The following is a 19,467-nucleotide window of genomic DNA, read 5'->3' as shown; positions in this document are numbered from 1 at the left end:
AATGAAGTGATTTTTAATCTATTTTCAAACTTTTCTTGCAGTGATTTAAAATATTTCAATTTCAAATTGACATGGTGTGGATGTTTTACTCTCAAATGAGCTTCAAGATGACCTGCCTTCATTGATTCATTTGTCAGTCTGTTGGCATAATAGGCAAAAAGGTGCACGTTCATCATGTACAGCAGGTATAAACCCAAACTACAAGAACTCCACTGAATATCGATGAACCTTTTGCTTGCTTGGTCTGCTCATTTTGAATACACAGCGTGAGTTCCCTGAAACTGATTAATACTGCAGCATGAGCTCCCTGAAGCAGATTAATCAATATTTTATTATGTCTTGGAATCGAAAAATGTAATAAAAGGAGTGATCGAATCAAAGTTAGAATTTTGACCCTAAAAAAAACATGAAAAAAAACACGCAGTTTCTGTCATTTTTTCCTCGCAGAGAGGGCATCAAAACTGTGCTAGTCTGTACTTTACTTTCTGGGGTCCTTATATTGTTTCCAAATTTTGGTTGTCCCCCTCAGGCTGGTGCCTGGGGCGGACCCCCGCCCTCCTCATCAATATGCTAGTGCACAAAGATACATACAGATACAGGTCTCACTCACTACTGAACTGAAAAAGTAAAGAGATATGGGCAGAGACATGATTGTTGAGATAATATGAAATCCTTGTCGCCAATGAGATAACTTGGAATGGATGATAAGACCGGTCAGAAAAAATATAATTATAATGTTAACCAAGGATAACAACAGTTGAAATAAGAGAAACAGCGGAAGAGCAAAAACAGATGTTAGGAAAATAAAAAGAACGAAATGATTTTACTTGCAAGTTACCACGATTGTGTTGTACTGACGGTGTTGCCAAGACGCATCTTTCACACCAACATAACGAGTTTATTTTTCAAAACAACTTTTAAATTATTTCCCAAAATATTCCTATGCCCCACTAAAATATTCTTAAGCCTACGCCCCACCGGTGGGGCATACGCCTCACCTTGAGAATCTATGGGTTAGCATGTCAATGTACATTCAATTACAAATGGAATAAAATTAGGAAGCCTTCAACAATATGTTGAAGTACAAAGTCTTCCAGTTTGTTAAACAATGTAGGAACTAAGTTTCAGAAAAGGCAGCTTAATTATTTATTGACTTTTGTGGCCATATATTTCAGAACTGCTTGGTGCTTTTACATGGTTAGGGTTTAGTGTGCAATTTTTGATGAGGTAATGCAAATAAGTAGGTTTCAACAAGGGGTTGGAGGAAAGAGAAAAATATCCAATGGTTTAAGGGGGAAATCTGTTCAAAGCAGCAGACTCCATGGGCAAAATCATCTGATTCTGATTGGTGTGGTTGCACTTTCAGTTCTTGAACATTTTGTGGGTTTCTGCCAAACCTGAGTCTTTTGCTGATTAATTTCTTAATTGTCAAAAGCACGACAGTATCATACTGGAATCAAAAGTCAGGAAGGGCTTATGAGAATTAAATAGTCGCCAGCTTGGATTTTAAGAAAGGATTTAGGATTGCCAGAAAGGAGCATGAGAAGGCCATGGCAAGTCAGATTATGCAAATCCTTAAGGCATTCTGCAAGTATGCAAAGAACAAAAGGAAGACTAGAGTGAGTGAGGGAGGGACCAATTAGGGATAAAGAGGGGAACATTTGCCTGGAGGCAGAGGAGTTTGGGGAGGTCCTAAATAAATACTTTGCTTCAGTGTTCACCAGAGAGAGGGACCTGAGTCAATGTGGAGCAGGTTGAGGTTTTAAAACAAAAAGGAAGTGCTGGATCCAGATGTATCCCAGGTTCCACAGGAAGTGAGGTAGGAGATTGCTGGGCATTGGCAATGAGCTTTGCATTGTACCTGGCCAAAGGAGAAGTGTCTGAGGATTGGAGAATGGCAAATATAATTCCCTTTTTAAGAAAGGTAAAAGAGAGATTACTGGGAATTATAGGACAGTGAGTCTAACGTCCAAGTTAGGCAAACTATTGAAGAGGATTCTAAAGGACAGGATTTGTGAGTATTTAAAGAGGCATAGTCTTCATAAAGATGGTCAGCATGGCTCCGTGAGGGGCAGGTCATGCAACACAACCAGGGCAGTGATCTCAGGATTGCTTCCTGTGCCATGTGATGTAGAGGTTAGAAATAGGAGGCTAAGGCAGCTTAACCCATGGCTGGTGTCATGGTGTAAGAGGGAGGACTTCAGGTTTCTAAATCACTCGGCTGTGTTCCAGGGAAGGTGGGATCTGTATCGACAGGATGGATAGTATCTGAACTGGATGGGGATTAATATCCTTGAAGGAAGGTTTGTTAGTCTTGACCCGATGAGTTTAAACTAAATTTTCAGGGGGAGGGGAACTAGAATGTTAGAGCAGATAGTGAGGAGAAAGATCATGCGAGGACTACATGTATCGACAGAAATCAAAGGTTTATATGTGATAGAAATGTTCTCAGGTGTATTTATTTCAATGCAAGGGATATTGTTAGGATAATGAGCTTAAGGTGTAGATTGGCATGTGTGATTATGACATTGTTGCTATTAGTGAGACTTGGTTGCAGGAGACTGCAAGACTGGCAGATCAATGTTCCGGGATTCTGATATGATTACTTCAGATGTGATAAAGGGGGAAGGAGTGGCATTGCTAGTCAGAGAAAATATCTCGGCTCCGTGAAGTCAGGACAAGCAGGAGGATTTGTCTACAGAGACCATATGGGTGGACTTGAGGAACAGGAAAGGTGTGACCACACTGATAGGGCTGTATTATAGACCATCCAATAGTCAGAGAGAATTGGAGGAGCAAATCTGTAGAGAGATGGCAGACCGATGTAGGAAACAGAAAGTTGTGATAGTCGGAGATTTTAACTTTCCACATATTGACTGGGACTCCCATACTGTAAAAGGGCTGGTTGGTGAAATGTGTTCAGGAAAGTTTTCTGAATCAATATGTAGAGGCACCAACGAAAGAGGATGCAATACTTGATCTCCTATTGGCGAACCAGACAAGTCAGGTGACAGAAGTATGTGTAGGTGAACATTTTGGGTCAAGTGACCATGATGCCATTAGTTTCAAGTTAATTATGGAAAAGGATAAGTCTGGCCCTCATGTTGATATTCTAAAATTGAGGAAGGCAAATTTTGTGGAAATGAGAAAGGATCTGGGAAAAGTGGATTGGAATAAGTTGTTTTCTGGGAAGGGTGTGTTCGGTAAGTGAACAGCTTTCAAAGGGGAAATTTGGAGTGTGCAGAGTTTTCATGTTCCTTTTAGGTTCTCAAGGGATATTGGTGATCTGGTAAAGAAGAAGAGGAGGTATACAGTAGGTAGAGGCAACAGGGAGCTAATGAGGTTCTAGAAGAGTACAAAAAATACAAGAAAATACTCAAGAAGAAATCAGGAAGGCAAAAAGAAGACATGAGATTGCTTTAGTAGATAATGTGAAGGTAAACCTGAATGGTTTCTACAAGTATATTAAGAGCAAAAGGATAGTAAGGGACAAAATTGGTTCCCTAGAGGATCAGAATGGTCACTATGTGTGGAACCGCACGTTATGGGGAGATCTTAAATAGCTTTTTCTATATCAGTATTTACTCAGGAAACTGGCAGTGTATAAGGAAGGAAGGGAAATAAACAGTAGTGTCATGGAACATAAGGATATTAAAGAGGAGGAGGTGCAAGCTGCCTTACAGTGAATAAAGATAGATAGATTATCCACGCCAGATATGATATTCCCTCGAACCTTGAGGGAGAAGAGTGTAGAAATTCCAAGGGCCCTAGCAGATATATTCAAAATGTCCTTAGCCATGGATGAGGTGCTAATGGATTGGAGGGAAGCTCATGTTGTCCCATGGTTTAAAAAAGCCTTCAAAAATAAACCAGGTAATTATAGGCCGGTGAGCCTGACATCAGTCGTCGGTAATTTATTGGAAAGAGTTCTGAGAGATAGGATATATAGGTGTTTAGACAGTCAGCATGGCTTTGTGCATGGTAGGTTGTGTTTAACTAATCTTGTAGAATTTTTTGAGGAGGTTACCAAGAAAGTAGATGAAGGAAAAGCTGTGGATGTTGTCTACATGGAAGCCTTTGACAAGGTCCCACATGGGAGGTTAATTTAGAAGGTTAAGACACTAGGTATCTGTGGAGAGTTTGTAAATTGGATTCAAAATTAGCCGTGTGGGAGAAAACCGAGTGGTAGTGGATGATTGTTTCTCAGATTGGAGACCTGTGATTAGTGGTGTGCCTGAGGGATCTGTGTTTGGACCATTGTTGCTTGTTGTCTATATCAGTGATCTGGATGATAAAGTGGTAAATTGGACCAGCAAGTCTGCTGATGATGAGAGGTGTTGTAGATAGAGAGGAAGATTTTCAAAGCTTACAGAGGGATCTGGACCAGCTAGTAGAATGGAGTACAATGCAGACAAGTGTGAAGTGATGCATTTTGGAAGGGAAAACCAAGGAAGGATATGCCCTGTAAATGGTAGGACATTGAGGAGTGTGGAGGAACAAAGGGTCTGAGAATACAGATATATTGTTCCCTGAAGGTGGTGTCACAGGTAGACAGGGTTGTAAAGAAAGCTTTTGGCATCTTAGCTTTTATAAATCAGTATAGGAGTGTAGGAGTTGGGATGTTATATGAAGTTGTTTAAGTCTTTGGTGAGGCCAAATTTGGAATATCGTGTGCCGTTCTGGTTGCGTGACTACAGGTTGAAAGAGTGCAGAGGATTTGCCAGGCCTTCAGGAGTTGTTACAGGGAAAGATTAAACAGGATAGGACTTTTCCTTGGAGTGAAGAAGAATGAGGGGAGATTTGATGGAGGTTTACAAGATTGAGAGGTAGAGACAGAGTGGATGCAAGTAGTGTCTTTCCACTTGGATTAGGGGAGCTAAATAGGAGAGCTCATAGTTTTAAGTTGAAAGGGGTAAAGATTTAGGGGGATTATTCAGGGGAAAGTTCCTCACTCAGAGAGTGGTAAGAGTGTGTAATGAGCTACCATCTGAAATGGTGAATGTAGGTTTGATCTTGAATTTTAAAAATAGATTGTATAGATAGATAGATGGATGGGAGAGTTATGGAGTGGGAGTGGAATAGTGGTCAGCACAGACTAGAAGGGAAGAAAGACCTGTTTTTTTCTTTTGTCCTGTAGCATTCTAGGTTTCTAACCTTGATTGCGTTTCTCAAGTAAGTGGCCAAGAAATTAAAGGCAAGGTGGTGGATGTGGTGTATATGGATTTTAGTTAACTGTTTGACAAGGTCCCCATGAGAAGCTCATCCAGAAAGTCATGAGGTATAAGATCCAAGGAATCTGACAGCTTGGAATTGGAATTTGTTTGCTTGCAGAAAGTGGAGGGTAGTAGTCGATAGAAAGTATTCTATCTGGAGGTCAGTCATTAGTGGCATATCACAGTTCTGGGACCCCTGCTCTTTGTGGTTTTTATGAATATGTTGGACAAAGATGTGGAGGTGAGTCAGTAAGTTTGCATGGATGAAGTTTGGAGGTGTTGTGCATAGTGTAAAATGTTGTCAAAAGTTACAGTAGGATATCGAGTTGGGCAAGAAGTGGCAGATAGAATTCAATCCAGATCATTGTGAAGTGAATTACTTTGGAAGGTCAAACTTTAAGGCTGAATACTTGGTTAATGGCAGGGTTCTTAACAGTGTGGAAGAACAGGAGATCTTGGGGTCCAGGTCACTGGATCCCTCAAGGTTATTGCACAAGTTGATAGGATGGTTAAGAAGGCATATGAGGTGTTGGGCTTCATTAGTAGAGGGATTTGAGTTGAAGAGCTGTGAGGCAATGTTGCAGCTCTATAAAACTCTGGTTAGACCCACACTTGGAGCATTTCATTCAGTTCTGGTGGCTCATTAAGGGAAGGATGTGGAAACTTTAGAGACCAAAACAATGTTGACACAGTTCGAACTTGTCTCTTTGGAGAAACAAAGGATAAGAGGTGATTTAAATGAGCTGTAGATGGTAATGAGAGACATAGATATGGCGGACAGCCACCACCTTTTCTCTGGGGTGACGATAGCAAATTTCGAAAGGCATCTGTTTAAGGTGAATGCGGGAAAGTTTAGAAGAGACATGAGAAGTACGCTTTTTACACAGAGAGTGGTGGGTGCCTTGCATGCACTGCAGGAAATGCTGGTGGAGGCTGGAACATTAAGGACATTTAAAGGTTCTTTGGCACATGAATGCAAGAAAAATAGAGGGCTATGGGTGAGAGACAGGAAAGGATTGTTGAGTAGGCTTACATAGGTCAGCACAATATTGGGGGCTGAATGGTCTGGACTCTGCTGTCATCTTCTATGCTCCAAATGTTCTATGAATGTTTTAAGTTTGAAATGCTTGGCCAGAATGGTGCAAAATATCCCATTTCACACAGCAAGATATTTGCCCTGTGAACCAGCAACATTCATCCCTGAAACAGGACCACAAAACCAATCAATCATTTTGTTACTGTTCTGGGACCTTGCTTGTGGTTTTTAGTGTGCATCCCCCATGATTGGAGGACATAGTCATAGGTTACCAAATATTACCATATATCTTTGGCTTGGCTTCGCGGACGAAGATTTATGGAGGGGGTAAAAAGTCCACGTCAGCTGCAGGCTCGTTTGTGGCTGACCAGTCCGATGCGGGACAGGCAGACACGATTGCAGCGGTTGCAAGGGAAAATTGGTTGGTTGGGGTTGGGTGTTGGGTTTTTCCTCCTTTGCCTTTTGTCAGTGAGGTGGGCTCTGCGGTCTTCTTCAAAGGAGGCTGCTGCCCGCCAAACTGTGAGGCGCCAAGATGCACGGTTTGAGGCGTTATCAGCCCACTGGCGGTGGTCAATGTGGCAGGCACCAAGAGATTTCTTTAGGCAGTCCTTGTACCTTTTCTTTGGTGCACCTCTGTCACGGTGGCCAGTGGAGAGCTCGCCATATAATACGATCTTGGGAAGGCGATGGTCCTCCATTCTGGAGACGTGACCCATCCAGCGCAGCTGGATCTTCAGCAGCGTGGACTCGATGCTGTCGACCTCTGCCATCTCGAGTACCTCGACGTTATATACTTACACCTACAGTGTGTTTACTGTATTGCAAAAACCTATGGCCATGTCCTCCTTTGGAATGGCCACTCTACCCTTCGAACACAATGGCAGCATTTGAGATCACCCATTGATTGATTTTAAAGCATCAAGAAATATCTTGAGGCTCCTTTAATTTCTTAGTAAATGTAAATGATTTGTTTGTGTCAGGATTTTTACTGCCTGTGGTATTGGGAATTTGGACAATGGTGAGGAACTTGGATGATAGGCATCACAGGAGAGCTTGTTTTCCCATAGAGCTGTTAAATAAAAATGACAGCTACACCACAAATATCATGAGCACTTTTCTCCACATAGCACATTTGTGTATATTTATGGGAATGCCCACTATATGATGTGTCGTCACATTCTGTGTCGTGTTGAGAGTGTTTAATTGGGTCAGTTGCATAAGGATGTGCTTTTTCCTCCAGTCTATCATAACTCAGCTGACAGAGTAATGACAGACCCTGTGCTCCCACATGGAATGATGAGCACTGAGATTTTCCCACACCTGTCAATCATTAAACACTATGTAATATCGTTAATCAATTTCAACAATATGGTTTTGAATCGAGCATCTTTGTCTCCTCCTGAAGCAAATCCATTCTTTTGAAACATGGGAGTAGTTTGAATTCTGTGTTATTACTCAGTGAGTACTTATACCCAACCCAACACCCAACCCCAACCAACCAATTTTCCTTTGCAACCACTGCAACTGTGCCTGCCTGTCCTGCATCGGACTTGTCGGTCACCAACGAGCCTGCAGCAGACGTGGACATACCCCTCCATAAATCTTCGTCCGCGAAGCCAAGCCAAAGAGAAGACCCATATTGCTCAAACCGACAGCTTAAAGGATATGTCGTAATCTCCTACCAAAGGCTGGATGTTTGAGATGTGTTGTAAACTGCTCCTATCCAAAGCTGTGGAAAATGACGTCATCAGTTTTGACTTGTTTTGGTGTATGTGTAGATGGGGGATAAAGGTGCTGAAAAAGCATTGATCACAACAAATCGGGGTTAGTATGAATTGAAAGAACAAGATACCTATCCTTTTTCAATGGTCAGGGTCAATTTTAATCTGATTATGCTCCTGAGAAACAAGGTTTTATTACATCATAAAGAAGGTGGCAGTGGAAATGAAGGTGGAAGTGTTTTTCTTATTTGCTTGTGGCCTCAGAAGGAAGCTGTGGAGTCCTTTGGGTCCATGTCTCCCCATTCTCCCTTTGCTGCAGTCCAATAAAACAGTAATAAGACTTTAGTCTGCCGTAAGGCAGACAAAGATTCGCCATCAGCTGAAATTGCCCAGAGTTCCTAACAGTCAGAGAAAGAAAAGTAAAAGAGAGCCCCCCCCCACCCCCCCAAGTCACTGAGTGTCTGTGGATTCACCTCCAGAACTCCCGCAGCCTTCAGTCCAAGCCATTGCTAACCCGAGCTCTAGATCGGGCCTGACATGATCAGGAAGTCTTCAGCACCCTCTGCACCCTCTTGCATTCTGGTTCCGATACCAGCGGCAATAGAGGTAATGGGCAGCTAGGATTGTAGCTGGTGGTCCTGCTCATGGTGATGCCGCTGGCCAGCAGGTACTGACGCAGGTTGTCACTCATGAATGGTGTCCCTCGGTCACTGTGGATGAAGCAAAGAGGATGAAGATATTATGGAGGGTCTTTAGCTGTGGCCATTGTCATGTCCGGGCAGGGGATGGTGAAAGGGAAATGGGAATAATTTGTCAATGATTGTAAGGAAGTAGGCATTCCAGTTGAAGGAGGGGCAGGGTCGCTTGAAATCAATGCTGAGGTGCTCAAAGGTCTGGGTAGCCTTGATCAGATACACTTTGTCCAGCAGTGGAATTAAGGTTTACATTTGGCACAGACCTGGCAGTTTTAGTTATTGTCCGGACTTCCTCAATGGAGTATGGTAGATTCCAAGATTTGATAAAATGGAAAATCCTAGTAACTCCGGGGAAGCAAAGGTCCTTATGGAGAGTCTGCAGTCTGTCCATTTAAACACTAGCAAGTTCCTCGGGAAAGAGCATCCAGGGGCTTGTTAAGTTTGCCGGACCATTATAGAATGTCATGGGTGTAGGTGGACAGCTCGATCCTCTTGAGGATCTTATTATTGATTTTTCCCCTTTGCTTATTATTAAACAGAAATGTGACCGCTTGCTGATCTGTGGGGAGGGTGAACTGTTTCCTGGCAAGATTGTTCCTGCAGGTGTGTACAGCCTCCACGATGGCTTGGGCCTCCTTCTCGATGGAGGAGAGGCATAATTCAAGGCCTTCAAGAGTGCGTGAGAAAAAGGTGATGGGTCTGCCCGTTTGATTGTGCATGGCAGCCAGGGAAAAGTCAGACACATCACTCTCCACTTGGAATGGTGTGGACTCGTCTATGGCATGCATGGTTGCCTTGGCAATGTCATCTTGGATACCGCTGATTGTAGCTTGAGCTCCTGCTGGCAGGAGAAATATGGTAGTTTTGACTAATGGGTGAATCTTGTTTGTATAGTTGGGGGCACATTGAGTGTAGTATGAGAAGAACCTGAGGCATCTCTTCAGAGCTTTGAGGGTATGTGGGAGGGGCAGGTACATCAGTGGATGCATGCGGTCTAGGTTGGGGCCAATGATGCCATTCTCGACCACTCAGCCAAGTATGGCTAGTCATGCTGTCCAGAACACACATTTATCCTCGTTATAAATAAAGTTCATGCATTTAGCTGCCGAAGGAACTTGTGGATATTTGCATCATGATCCTGCAGGTCATGGCTGCAGATAGTTACATTATCTAGATATAGAAAGGTGGCCTGTAGATCATAGTGATCCACCATGTGGTCCATCTCCCGCTGGAAGACGGAGACCCCATTTGTGATGCCAAATGGGACCTGGAGGAAGTGGTAGAGACAGCCATCCACCTCAACCGCCATATACTGGCATTTCTCTGGGCAGATCAGGAGCTGGTGATGCACCGACTTCAGGTCAGTCATTGAGAATACCCAATATTGTGCAATCCGGTTGACCATATTGGATATACGGGGAAGGAGATTAAGCACTGAGCTGCGTATGCTAGTTGATGGTCTGGCTGTAGTCTATGACCCTCCTATTCTTTTCCCCATTCTTTACCATGGCCACCTGGGCCTCCAAGGGCTATTACTGGCCTTGATGATGCCTTCACCCAATAAGCGCTGAACCTCCGCCTTAATGAACGGTGTGTCAGCCGCACAGTGCTGTCTACTCCTGGTAGCCACTGGCTTGCAATAGGGGGTTGGTGAACAGTGGAGGGGGGGGAATAGGCCTTGAGGGTCGAGAGACCACACGTCACCTGCAGGGGGGTCATCTGTGAACTGTTCATTGCAGATAGTGAGGGGGAGGAAGGGGCCTATCGAAGACCAGAGTGATGTTCTGAAGTTGGCACTGGAAATCCAGCCCCAGTAGCGAAGGGGGCATATAGCTATGGCATAACGAGCAGTCTGAACTGTTTGTAAACTACGCCTCTAACAGAAGCAATTGGAGAGATCTCCCACAACAGCGGCCGAGGTAAGATCACTAGGATAGTGGAACGGTGTAGGGCAGGGGTGTCAAACTCAAATTCACGGAGGGCCAAAATTAAAAACTTGGACTAATTCGAGGGCCGAACTAAATATTTATTGAAAATTTTCAACAACATCTGCATGTTTTCTCTTCTTTCAACATATGTAATGTTAAACTTTAGGATATAACTTTAGGAGGATAATGTTACAGGTCAGGAGTAGGTAGCTCAAGTTCACCCTTTGCTTGACCTGAGGGAAACCTATTTGGTCCCTGTGGAGATGTAGTCAGCATTCACAGGCTGTGTCCATTTTGGCCTGCATCAGGACTCAGCATTTCCTGCTCACTCCTCAGGCTCTAGGCCTCTATTCACCCTCGACCCACCATCCCTCTACCTGACCAATCCTTTACCCAACGTCTACTCACCCCTCACTCCACTCGCTCTGCCTCTACCCACCCCATCCTATACACGCCCCTCTACTGCCTCTCCCCTCAACCTGTTCCTCCCTCTACCCATCTCTCACCCTCTAATTACCCCTCCCCTACTCACCCTGCCCCTCCCCTTTTACCTCTTCCCTATCCACCCCTCCTTCTACTCATTCCTCCCTCTAACTGCCCCTCGCACCACCATAACTTCCCCTGCCCATTACTCCTCACCTACACCCTCTGCCCACCCCTGCTTACCCACTCACTCAGGCCCAGCGTGCTGCCGATCAGCCTTTGCGGACAGCCACCATCTCTCTCTTCACGTGCAGGGTGAACCTCCGCCTTAATGAACGGTGTGTCAGCCGTCCCTGGGGTCCGCGCGGGTGCAAGTGCTGAAGGCCGTGGTGACCGGGAGAAGTGCGCTCGCGCTGTGGAAGGGCCGTCCGGTGCCAGTCGCGCGGGGCTCGCGCTGCCTGGGGGCCATGCGCAGCCTGCCATGCCCGTCGCGCCGACAGGAAATCACAGGCGCTCGCCCATCCGCCGCACCGCTCGACATGTGGGAGAAGTGACTGGTTGTGCGGGGAGCCTTCCAACTGGCTTGCCGGCTGATGACATCGACAGACTTCTCGTGTTACAATTTCTTGTGTTACAATGGGGAAGGATGTGCAATGAAGGGGGAGGATGGTGGGGGTGACATTACCAAAAAACAGCATCGGCTCTCACTGCAGGGTGGGCCACCTCTAATACATTTTTGAAATGATCTTGCGGGCCAAATATAATTGGCCCGCGGGCCAGAGTTTGACATGTATGGTGTAGGGGACCAGTTACTCAAGGGGTGGGATGACGCCCCTGTAGAGCGCGTCAAAAGAACCAAAAACTTGTTGATCCAAACCAAGGCTGTTATTAACTGAAAGATTGGAGCATATCACAAGTAGGTCAACCAGCCCAGAATGACCTGGTCTGACTAGGAGCAATCCTTTAAGACCTGCCAGTAGGTGTGGCTACACTCTCAGCTAATCACAGTCATCCTACACTACAATCTGTAAATGTACACATTGGTGATAGAATCTGTACTATCACATTCACCCCTTCTTTGAGAACTGACCCTGGGGTTGTTGGAGGTTAGGGTCAGTACCGGTCAGGGGGCCTGACCATCCAGCATGACCGATGTGATGCCGGGATTGAGATCGCCGGAGTCGTGTTGCTGGCAGGCCTGTAGGGTGCGGCCACTGCTTTGTTCAATTCCCCAGTGGCATTGTTGACAGTCTGGCCTGAGCTGGTGCGGTGGTGCTGGTCCCTCTGTTCAAGCACATGACCTGGGGGAGAAGGAATAAGGGGAGGTTGGGTTAAAGGGACTGCTGCGCCTGATCCGTCTTGGGCTAGGTCCCTTACCGAGACTGTGTCCTCCGGCCCGTCCCGGTACTCAACATAGGCATAATGGGAGTTCGCATGGAGCAGAGTCACTCGGTCAACCAAGGGGTCGTTCTTTGAGTACCAGATGTGGCGTCGTAAGAGGAATGGAACAGGAACCATGAGCCACACCGATATGGTTGTTTCCGATTCGGATTTCCTCGGAAAAGAGAACATTCTTTCATGGGGGAGGGGGGGTGGCATTGGTCACTGTGCATAGGAGGGAGCGGGTGGAGTGTAGGGCACTAGTGAGCACGTACTGCCAGCGAGAGGTGGGGAGACCTTTGGACTGGACCGCTTTCCAGACGGTGGCATTCTCTCTTTTGACTTGCCCATTACCACGTGGGTTATAGCTGGTGGTCCTGCAAAGCAATACTACGCTCCAGAAGGTACTGCCGCAGCTCTGCGCTCATAAACGAGGACCCCCCTGTCACTGTAATGGGGTACCCAAAGATGGCGAAGATGCTGTGCAGGGCCTTTATAACTGAAGAGGCAGTCATGTCCGAGCAGGGCACAGCGAACGGGAAGCGAGAGTACTCGTCGATGGCTGTAAGGATGTAGGTGTTACGGTTGGTCGACAGTAGGAGCCCCTTGAAGTCTATGCTGAGATGCTCAAAGCGGCGTGAGGCTTTGATGACGTGGGCGTTCTCCGGACCGAAGAAGTGGGGCTTGTACTCAGCGTACACCGGGCATGGAGCGAATCTCCTCAACCGTGTAGGGCAGGTTGTGAGCTTTGACAAAGTGCGCAAACCTAGTGACCCCTGGATGACAGAGTTCCACGTGGAGTCTCTGCAGCCTGTCCAGTTGTATGTTGGCACAAGTCCCCCTGGAGAGTGCATCTGGCGGGTCGTTGCGTTTACCTGGCCGATACAGTATGTCATAATTAAAGGTGGAGAGCTCGATTCTCCACCTGGCGATTTTTGTCATTCTTGATCTGACCTCGCTGGGTATTGCTAAACATGAAGGAGACCGCACATTGGTCGGTCAGGAGCGTAAAGCACCTGCCAGTGAGGTAGTGTCTCCAACGACATACTCCTTCGACTATGGCCTGGGCCCCCTTCTCGACAGAGGAGTGTCGGGTCTCATGACCCTGGAGGGTTCTGGAGAAGGCGACTACTGGATGGTCCGCCTGGTTCAAAGTGGCCACCAGTGCAAAGTCAGATGCATCGCTTTCGACTCGGAACGGAATGGACTTGTCGATGGCGTGCAGCGTTGCAGCAGCGATGTCCGATTTGATGCAGTTGAAGGCCGCTCTGGCTTCAGTTGACAGGGGAAAGGAGGTGGTCATTAATGATGGGGCAATTTCAGATGCTAAGAGAAAATGTACAGAAAATTAGAAGTGATGTGAAAGATGTTAGATCTGACAGGATGAAGTTTGCTGCGGAAGTTAATCAAGTTAAACAAAAAGCTCAGAGTGGAATGGGATGTGCAGATTGTTAGAAGTGATGTGAACATTTGCAAGGGTCAAAACTTCTGGGAATGCTTGGGAAATACAGAGAGAAGAATTGCTGGAAAAGATTGATATACTGGAAAATCATGGCAGACGTAATAATGTTAAGATCATTGATCTGGTAAGAATGAAGGTAGTGAGAATCCTGTGGAATTTATTTTCATAAATAGTTTCCTAAAGTTCTGGGTGATGAAAATTTTCCCAATGGAATTGAATTAGTGAGAGCACATAGAGCTTTCAGGAGGAAGCCACTGCCAAATCAGCCACCTAGGGTTGTATTAGTGAAATGCCTGCGATATCAACATAAAGAAAGAATTCTGAAAGTTGCAGTCCAAAAGGCAGGACAAAATATGGGATCTATGATAATTGATGCGAATAAAATCTTCTTTAATGCTTGTAGCGCGTCAAATTACTTAAAAACTTGTTGACTCAAACTAAGGCTTTTATTAGCAAAAGATTGGAGTGTATTACATCGAGGTCGACCAGTCCAGACTGACCTGGGTCTGGTTAGGAGCAGCCCTTTATGACCTGCCAGTGGGCGTGGCTACGGCTCTCAGCCAATCACGTCTACTATATGTAAATATATACATTGGTGATAGTATCCTGTACTATCACATAGGAACCACTCTGGGGTGAGTAAAAGGGAAAGAAAGAAAAGAAGAGAGCGAAAGAGAAAAGAAAAAAAGATGGGGTAGCATGCAGTGTTCACAGACTGTAATGGTTGGGAGGCCTGATTGTCTGACGTGATCGCTGCGGCATCGGAATTGGAGTAGCTGGCAGAGTATCATTGCTGGTGTCCCAGGTTGTGGGTGCAGTTTCGTCTAGTCCACGGGCTGGTCCGATCTGCTGCCATTGTCATCCACAAGGTGCTACTCGTCCTGCTGTCCTGGCATGTAACCTAGGGGAGGAATGGATGGAGGTTGGGGTTGGAACGTGACAATGTTAGACCCGGCTTGGACCAGATCCCTTACTGAGAATGTGTCCTCCTGCCTGTCCAGGAACTCTATTATAGGCATAGTATGGGTTTGCGTTTCCCAGTCAACTAGGGGGTAGCTTTTCGAGTAGGACAGGTCCAGGGACTGTCAGCCAAGCTGGTGTGGTCGTTCCCGATTCTAACTTCCGTGGGAACGAGAACATACGTTTGTGCATTGGCAGTGCATAACAGGGACCTGATGGAGTGTAGGGTGTTTGGGAGGATGTCCTGCCAGCGAGTGGTGGGGAGGCCTTTGGACTGAAGGGAAAGCGTAACTGCTTTCCAGACTGTGGCATTCTCCCTTTCGACCTGCCCATTACTGCATGGGTTGTAGCTAGTGGTCATGCTCGAAGCATTATCACACTCCAGGAGATGCTGCTTCAGCTCCGCACTCATAAACGAGGACCCCCAGTCACTGGATGTAACTAGGGTACCCGAAAATGGTGAAGATGCAGTGCGTCTATGACTGAGGAGGCGGTCATTTCTGAGCAGGGGATAGTGAACGGGACAATGAGAATGTAAGTATTATGGTTCATCGACGGTAGAGGCCCCTTGAAGTCCACACTGAGGTGTTTGAAGGGCTGGGTGGCTTTGATGACGTGGGTCTTCTTGGGCCAGAAGAAATTGGGTTTGCACTCAGCGCATACTGGACAGGCTGGGGTCATGGAGTGGATCTTCTCGACCGTATAGGGCAGGTTGTGGGCCTTTACAAAGTGGGTGAACCTGGTGACCCCTGGATGACAGAGCTCCTCGTGAAGTCTCTGCAGCTTGTCCAGTTGTACACTGGCGCATGTCACATGCATCTCGAGCGGGTCATTAAGTTTGCCAGGCCGGTACAGGATGTCGTAGTTGAAGGTAGAGGGTTCGATTCTCCACCTGACGATCTGTCGTTTTTGATCATACCCCTCTGGTTGCTGCTAAACCTAAATGAGACCACGCATTGGTCGGTCAGTAGTGTAAAGTGCCTGCCAGTGAGGTAGTGTCTCCAATGATGTATGATCTCTATGATGGCCTGTGCCTCCTGCTTGACAGAGGAGTGTCAGCTTTCAGGGCCCTGGAGGGTCCTAGAAAAGAAGGCAACAGGCCTACCAGCCTGGTTTAAAGTGGCTGCCAGTGCAAAATTGGATGCATCACTCTCCACCTGGAAGGGCATGGATTTGTCGACGGCGTGCAGAGTGGCCACGGCCATGTCCGACTTGATGCGGTCGAAGGCCGCTCTGGCTTCCACTGACAGGGGGGGAAGGAAGTGCCTTGTCAATGTAATGTGGGACCAATTGGGCATAATAGGAATAAAACCGCAGGCAGCGTTTGAGTGCCTTCTGGGTTTGGAGCAGAGGAAGGTCCATGAGAGGGTGCATGAGGTCGAGGTCTGGCTTTACCACCCCATTTTACATCACGCAACCCAGAATAGCGAGACGAGTGGTCCAAAAGATGCACTTCTCCTCGAAATTGTAGGTCAGATTCTGCCGTTTGGAAAAATTTCTCAAGGTTGGCGTAGTGGCCCTATGGGTCATGGCTACAGATGGTAACATTGTCCAGATACGGGAATGTAGCTGTTAGGCCGTTTTGGTCTACCATCCAGTCCATCTCTCGCTGAAAGACCGCAACGCCATTTGTGACACCAAAGGGAACCCTGAGGAATTGATACAAACAGCCACTCACTTTGAAGGCCATGAAAGGGTGGTCTTCCATACAGATTGGGAGCTGGTGGTAGGCTGATTAGAGTCGATGGTGGAAAACACATGGTATTGGTGATCTGATTCATCACATCCGTGATTTGTGGAAGAGGTTAAGTGTCCAAGAGCATGAAGCGGTTAACCGTTTGGCTGTAGTCAACCACCATCCGCAACTTCTCCCCGTTCTTCACCACTACCACCTGCGCCCTCCAGGGACTTGTGCTGTGCTTGATGATGCCCTTGTTCAGCAGTTTGCGCACCTCACTTTTAATAAATTTCCTGTCCCTGAAGCTGTACTGGTGGCTTTTAGTGGTGATCGGTTTCCAGCCAGGGGTGAGGATGGTGAAGAGTGTTGAAGGAGTGACCTGGACGGTGGAGAGGCTGCACGTGGAGCGTCACGAGAGGGAGACTGGCGTGGGTTGTCGCTGACAGGAGGTCTCTGGGGTAGAGTGGTGGCAGACAGAGAGTGGAGAGTTGAGAGCCCCATAGTGCAGTGACACTGATTTTAAAATGACATTGGAAATCCAACCCCAACAACATGGGTGCACATAATTGAGATAGGACCAGCAACTTGAACCCTGTAAATTTGATGCCCTGGACTTTCAAGGTCACCACACAATACCCCTTGATGCCCGTCGAGTGGGCTCTTGTGGCCAGCGAAATCTTCCTGTCCGTCGGGTGAACTGCTAGTGCGCCTCGTTAGACCAGGACTGGATGAATGAAACTCTCTTCTGAACCTGAATCAAACAGACACTTAGTAGATTGGCTGTTCACCTTAATTATTTCCATAGCCTTAGCTGGGGGGTGTGGCTGGTCCTGGTCTAATGTTACTGATGCAGCAACCGATGCAGAGAGTGAGTCTGCTGCCTGTGTTGGTGACGCTGGAGGCTGGTGTGATGATGTCACTCGTCGCTGGGTGGGCCGTCTGGTGGATCCTTGCATCGCTGGAGTAGGGGCAGAACGTTGTGGGGACTCTGTGTGGTGTGCGCTACACTTGCATGATGACGTCATCAGCATGGGCAGGCTGTCGGTGGCGAGTTGCAGAGGTGGCAGCGTTTGGCCAGAGTCGGCAGCGAGGTGCAGGTGGGTCTGCGGGCCTTCTGGTGCCGGGGCTCAATTGTAGTAGGAGGCAGCAGGCTGTGGAGGAAGCAACCGTTGCTGTGCAGGGAGTCCCTCTGGGCCTACTGGCTCGCAAGTCCCATTGGGTGGGGGGCCACATTGGGGATCAGCGTCACAGCGGTGAGGATGGAGCATTGAGAGGGTGGCGCCGGAATCGTGACTTCAAGGATTGCCGCGTGATCGATTGCTCGCTCTCATTGGACGAGAGGTCTGAGGATGAGTGATTTGAACTTGGGGAAGGTGGTTGGACCTCACACGAGGCTCTGTGCTTAGCAGTGGCCATTTTGGGCGGGAAGACGATGGCGAAGTAGCCGTTCTACCCACACATCTGGCATCGGGCCTTCCTTGCAGGGCACAGGGATTGCTGTGCTTCTCCCTTCCACAGAAGTAGCACTTCGGGGCCGTGTCAGGTAGTGTAGCGGTGATGCCGTCGATGGGGCATGGGGAGACTGGGTTAAATGCAGACGTTCTATTCTCATCATAATGGGGGCCCTAGCCCTGTGCATAGACATCCATGATTAGGCCTGTGGTCTCCATAATTTCAGTGATTTGAACCGTCTCTGTTAGGGTGTCTCCCCCATGCTCCAGCAATCACAGCAATCATTGGAATGAACCCCTGCCACATAAGCATCCTGGATCAGGTTGTTGGTGATCCCGGCTGCCGTCTTGTTGGTGCATGCACAAGCTCTACCCCGAAACCTCAGTGCCTGGAGGTAGGCTCTGCAGGAATCACCAGACTGCTGCCTCTTGGTAGCTAGCATGTGCCTGGCATAGACCTTGTTCACAGGCCGCTTGTAGAGTCCCATCAGCACATTCATGGCAGCAGTGTAGGAGGTCTCAACCTGGATGTTTTCATAGACCCTCGTGGACACCATAGACATCAAGACTAGTAGCTTATCCATGTCTTCCTCCACACTGATCGCTGCAGGTATACCTCGAAGCACCTCACCCAGTGCCTGAAGTCACTCTGGGCAGTAGCTGACTGTGGGTTGATGCTGAGGTGTTCTGGTCGCAGCATTTGCTCCATCCTTTGAAACTTTTGCTGATTAAATTGCAGCACGTTGAATAACTCAAAGACGTTGACTCAAACCAAGGCTTTTATTACATCGTATTACATCGAGTTCAACCAGTCCAGACTGACCTGGATCTGGTCAGGAGCAGCCCTTTATGTCCTGCCAGTGGGCGTGGCCACTGCTCTCAGCCAATCACGACTACTATATGTAAATATATACGCATTGGTGATAGGATCCTGTACTATCACAATGCTGATTTGAGCAAGGGGGTGGTGGACAGAAGAAAAGGGTTCAATCCAGTGAAGGCGATTCTTTGGAAGAAAGGTTACAAGTTTGGGTTCAGACTCCCAGCTACATTAGAGTTTCTAGATAACAACCAATCTAGATTTTTTTTGCAGCAACATAAGAAACAAGAGTTTTTGGAGAACCTCTTTCTCCAATTAAAGAAGGTCATCAGGAGCAGGAGGTACAAGTCCTCAATGAGAAATGCAAAGGGAAGTGATACAGATCCAACTTGCACCTAAGAGAGCTGCACCGTTACAGATTTTAACCTGTCAGCAGGAGTGGCAGGCAGGTCCGGACCATCAAACAGGCATAATCGTTGATGACCAAGTAAATGCTGACCTGGAAGCGGCTGCTGAAAGACTGTTTTGAATAAACTTTATAACTGGTATTTTCTCCCCCCCACCCCCGCACCCCCCCCCCGCTCCCCCCCCCCCCCACGGGTGTTGGGGGGTGGATGTCTGTTTCCTTGCTTGCCTTATCCCATCATGTGCCATATTATGGTGGGAGCCATAACCTGTATGATGAAGGGGGAGCGTGCTA

Source organism: Narcine bancroftii, chromosome 9, assembly GCF_036971445.1.
Source record: "Narcine bancroftii isolate sNarBan1 chromosome 9, sNarBan1.hap1, whole genome shotgun sequence".
In the NCBI taxonomy this organism is placed as follows: domain Eukaryota; kingdom Metazoa; phylum Chordata; class Chondrichthyes; order Torpediniformes; family Narcinidae; genus Narcine; species Narcine bancroftii.
This window is presented reverse-complemented; position numbering follows the sequence as displayed.